Here is a 5,660-nt window from a genome sequence, read left to right as displayed (position 1 = left end):
AACATCCCAGTAGTGTAGGGGCAGATAGAGGGAGCAGTCTGGGTAAAGCTAGGAGCTCATTGGGTGCTGGTCACCTGAGCTCACACATAGAGGGAGTATATAAGGTGGGCACCATCTGAGATCAGGGTCAGACAGGCAGACAGCTACTAGTCAGTCTGTTGTAGAGGGTCAAGCAGTCCTGAAAGAAGAGAGAGAGGAGTCAGAAGGACCCAGAGGGGAAGAAGAGGGAACCCCAAGAGCCCAAATACAAGCAACAGGGTGAAGGGTTGGCACAAGGGTACCGGATCCCAAGCTGGTGGAGGGCACTAATCCTCAGCCAGAGACCGGAGGTTGTGGGCAGGATCTGCCACGACCCCCCACTAAATCCACCAGGAAGGCAGACCAAGTATAGGGTCAGGGAACCCAGAAGAGGTGTACCCACCAAGAGACCCGAGGGAGCCGGACATAGGTGGATCCCTGGTGGGGAAGGCCAGAGAAAAGGAACGTCAGAAAGGGAGCTCAGGATCACGCTCCAGAATTACCTGGGGGTTGGCCGAGTCCAGGACCTGGTGGACGCAGCACGGCTCGGGCGGTCACTCAAGGCCGGAGTGACCAGAACAACAGCAGTAAGTAAAAACCCTGAACTGCACAGCCCGACTCTGAGTCTTAATACCATCCTCACTGCACCACCACAACCACCACCCTCTACAACTGACCCCCTGAGGCTATACCCCTCCCGTTGGGGGTTATACCACCAGAAGCTGCACACACACCACCAGCCTCAGCGGACCCTGCTGCAGCAGCGGCCGGATTGACCGCAAATCAACGGGTGGCGTAGTCGACACTAAAGAACATCCAGCAACATCTGTAAGGACTGCCACACACTGAGCTTGACACCCTGGGCACGGACCGGGTCACCGCCACTCGGAGACTACAACCCCCATCTGATCCGGCTCCGGGTATCCCCCAAACAACACTGGCCCAGGGGGCGCGTCACTTAACCACAAAACCCTATCACTACACAATGTGTGCTGGAGCCTGCTTCTCCGGGTCCTACATCACCAAAGCTTGGCACTTCGGGGACACATACCTCCCGTCCACGACCTGTCCGGCAGCAACCTTACATACCCCCCCCTCTGCCCAAAGCAGGGGGGGGGGGGCTTGGCACCTTCTGCCACCATATAATAGATACACAAAAGGTATAACGCAGTGTTTCCCAAACCCCATCCTCACAGACCCCACAGGTCATGTTTTCAGGATCTCCTTAGTATTACACAGGTGATTGAAGTATCATCAAGGCATCAGGAATTCTCTCACCTGTGTAATACTAAGGAGATTCTGAAAACATGACCTATGGGGGTCCGTGAGGATGGGGTTTGGGAAACACTGCTATAACAGAACAAAACTAAAAATAACCAGTCCATACAGCACGGCATCAGCCGTTTAAATGTAGTGCTTTTCTCGGCCTCCAGCAGACTGAGCAGCACATGCAAGGTTTGCTCACCTTGCACAACACACAGCACCACTGAGACAGGCGCAGCTGTCTTAAATCAGCCTTCCAAGACCTGGACTGGAGGTAAGTGAGCAGCTGTTTCCCCCCAACTCTTTCAGCTGCTCTTGAAACCCGGCCCTTTAATCCGGGCCCATTAACTCCCTCCCAGCACTATGTGTTCTGGAGCCTGCTTCTCCATGTCCTACATCACCGAAGTTTGGTACTTCGGGGACACATACCTCCCATCCACGACCTGTCTGGCAGCCACCTTACAGTGTGTTGCACCGAGTTAGACCAGAATTGAACCAGAAGATAACTGAAGGTAACTGCACAGCCAGAGTAAAAAATGTTTCTCTTTGTTTTCACTCTCACCCCTATAGTCCTACACGTTCTACTAACCCTTCTCATCCCTACACCTAGTAATGAACTGGTCATCTCTCCCTCCATCTCACCTCCGCCTCAGATCTGTTCCTCAACATACAATCCTCTGTCTCCAAACACATACAGCCACCTCACGCTCGCTCCTGCTGCTCCTCACTGCTGGCGATATCTCTCCAAATCATGGCCCTCCTCACCACATCCCCACAGTCACTTCTACCTCTCATCCACAATCTATCAAATTTCCACAACCTTCCTAACCCTATACCCATTGCCCATCCCCCGCTTCCCCAATCCCACTAACAGGAGCTCTATAGAACGCTCTCTCCGTCTGCAACAAACTTTCCTACATCCATGACCTTTTCATTACTAAAAAACTTTCCTTCCTTGGCATCAATGGTACCTGACTAACCCCCTCTGACATGGCGTCTCCAGCTGCACTTTCATACGTTGGATTCCACCTTTCCCACACCCCTCGCCTCATCGGCAAGCATGGCAAAGGAGTTGGTTTTCTCCTGTCAGATAACTGTACTCTGCTGCCCGACTAATCCACCTGTCCCCGCCGCTATTCCCTGGCCTCTCCCCTCTGTCAATCCCTTCACTGGCTCCCCATTATCCAGAGACTCCAGTTGAAAACCCTAACCATGACATACCAAGCCATCCACAACCTGTCTCCTCCATATAACTGTGACTTAGTGTCCCGGTACTGGCCTGCACGCAACCTCCAATCCTCACAAGATCTCCTTCTCTACTCCCCTCTAATCTCCTCTTCCCACAATCGCACGCAAGATTTCTCCCATGCATCCCCCTACTCTAGAACTCGCTACCCCAATATATCAGACTGTTGCCAACCGTGGAAACCTTCAAAAGGAAGCTGAAGATCCACCTCTTCTGACAAGCCTACAATCTGCAGTAACCACCGCTCCATCATACCACTGCACGACCAGCTCTACCCTCACCTACTGTATCCTCACCCATTCATTGTAGACTGTAAGCCCTCGCGGGCAGGGTCCTCGCTCCTCCTGTACCAGTCGGTGATTCGTTTTTGTTCAAGATTATTGTACTTGTTTTTTGCTATGTATATCCCTTTTCACATGTAAAGCTCCATGTAATAAATGCCACTATAATAAATAATAACTTAATAGGGGGAGGTTAATTTGCTGTGAAGACTTCATGACTCCGAAGAAAGTCCAGCAAGTCCCTGTATCATCTCCTACATAGGATTCAGCTATGGAATTGGTTCAACATCAGTGCAGAGCTTGCTCAAGAATGGCAGCAGGCGGGCGTCAGTGCATCTGTACACACCGTGAGGAGAAGGATTTTGGAGGCTGTGCTGGTGTCAAGTAGGGCAGCAAAGAAACCACTTTTCTCCATGAAAAAGATTAAGAACAGGATTATAAAATGCAGTAAACTACAGTGATTGGATTACAGAGGACTGGGGTAAAGTTATTTCCCTGATGAAGGCCCCCTTCAAACTGTTAGGGACATATGGAAGAATGAATGTCCGGAGAAGAAAAGCTGAGTGTTACTTTGAGTCCTGTGTTATGCCAACAGTAAAGCACCCGAGACGAGTCATGTGCGGAGTTATCCATCATCAAAAGGGAGTGGACTCACTCACAATTATACCTAAGAACACTGCAGGAGCATTTTTGGTGATTAACAATGCATATACCAGCATGACGGAGAATATGTCACAAGGCAAAAGTGACAACTAAGTGTCTGGGTAACATTGACATTTTGGGTTCATGGCCAGTAAACTCTCCAGATCTCAATTCGATTGTGGTCACTCCTCAAAAAGCGGGTGGACAAACAGAAATGTATGTAGTGAGCTCCTAGCACTGATTAGACAAAAATTGTCCGTCGTCAGTCAGGATTTGGCCCAGCAGCCGATATCCAGCTGCCAAGGCGAAGGGAACGAGTCTTGAAAAATAAGGGTCAACACTGAATATTGAATCTTTCCATAAACTTGATGTATTTGTCAATAAAAGTGTAAAACTTATAAAATGCTGATAATTGTACTACAGTAACCACAGAAACATCTGACTAAAAGATCTAAAAACACTGAAGTGAACACCAAAATTTGTATCAGTCACAAGACTTTTGGCCAGAACTGTACATAAAGTGACACAAAACAAGATACAAGACATAGGTCAAAAAAAATTCTCCATCTTCTCCGTTACGTCAATCCGTGAAAAATGGGACTGCGCTCAGATGTCATCTGAGTGCAGTGTGATCTTTTCGAAGGACTCATTAACTTGCATGGCCGAGCGTGATCCGAATATTAGATGAAACTCAAGCATAGTGATTTTTGTTCTCGGACAGACTGTCTATGGGGCCGTGCACATGTGCAATTTTTCTCCTTGGACAAACACTGGTCACAGTGCGATTCAATGTTTTGTCAGATCGCACTCCTACCGAAAACACTGCTATCTGCATCTGCCTTAACATTGCAACACTAACAATAGTGATCTCAGCAAGGACTGCTGGGAGATTTCAGCTCAGAAGCCTGCAGATCTCTGAACGCAGCTCTAGACTATCACTGGCTGCAACTCAGGATTAGTAATCGATACGTTTTTTGAAAGTTACACAATAAACTATAATAAATTACTCTCATGTGAACACAAATTCTAAAGGAGAACTCTAACACTAAGATATTAATTTAAGGAGGAATTCACACATCCGTGGTGGGATCGGAGGACCCGGCCCGGCTCTCCGGACCTGATCAGTGCCTCATCTATTCCTAGGAGGTAATCACAGATCAGCACTGGTGACCCAGCGGTTGTCAGATCTGAGCTCGCTCCGTGGAGCACAGATGTGTGAATTCAGCCTTACAGAAGTTGTCCCAGAGTAGAAAGCCAGAGCTGTGGGATTACAGCGCCACCCCTGGGCACAGGCTGTGTGTGGCATTACAGCTCAGCACCTGTCACGTCACTAGACCGGAGCTGTAGTACCAGACACAACCTGGGGCCAGGACTGGCGCTCTGTGTTCCTTTTTCTCATGGACAAACCCTGTGCAGAAAAATACAGAATCCAGGAACCTCCAAACATGGCAGAAATCGCCAAGTTCTAACAGTGCATAATGGGCAGAGCTCCAGCCATACTGTCAGTGACTGGAAACCTGGTTTATAGTCCAACTGCTGACAGGTGAGAGGCTGCGGCCCCCTGTAATCACCGGCTCTGACCCGTCACCGACCATTGCTGCTCTACAGCAGTCTATGTGCCGCTCTCTATAGTGCAGGGGACTAACCACATCCACAGGAAGCCAGGGTGCCCCCCCAGGACTGAGGCTGCCCCCCCGGGAGCTCAGTGTGGGGTGCGCAGTCATCCGCCATGTCTCCCCAATACTCAGCAGCCTCACCACCCACCACTCGCTCTGCAGCCTCCTCCCTGGTAAACGCTAGAATGTATGGGCTCCTTCCAGGTATGACGTAGTTTTCGGGGGCGTGTCCTGACTGCATTATGGGCGTGTTCTAGTTTAGCACCAGACGCCAGAGATTCAAACAGAAAGTGATACGGTGAAGCTTCAGGAGGAGGTCAGTGCTGGGCTCTGGGGGATGCTGCTTGCTTTGGGTGGTCTGTGGGGCTGGTGGGGGCATGTTGTGGGTATTCTGGGGGGATGTTGCACGTGTGTGTGTGTCTTTCCTAAATTCCTAAACACCCACCGGAAAATTAAGGCGCCCGCGAGTTGCGGGGTGAATTGGCAACTCGGGGGTGTACTTATTTCCTCTGTGGGTAGGTCACAATTTTTTTTTTTACCGTCCAAGATCCATCTTGGCAAAAGTATGGTGGTAATTTCTGCCTTTCTGGACAG

This window comes from Phyllobates terribilis, unplaced genomic scaffold (genome assembly GCF_046119375.1).
Source record: "Phyllobates terribilis strain yellow unplaced genomic scaffold, ASM4611937v1 Scaffold_62__1_contigs__length_8034531, whole genome shotgun sequence".
NCBI lineage: Eukaryota > Metazoa > Chordata > Amphibia > Anura > Dendrobatidae > Phyllobates > Phyllobates terribilis.
The sequence above is the reverse complement of the archived record's forward strand: the minus strand, read 5'-3'. Positions refer to the sequence as shown.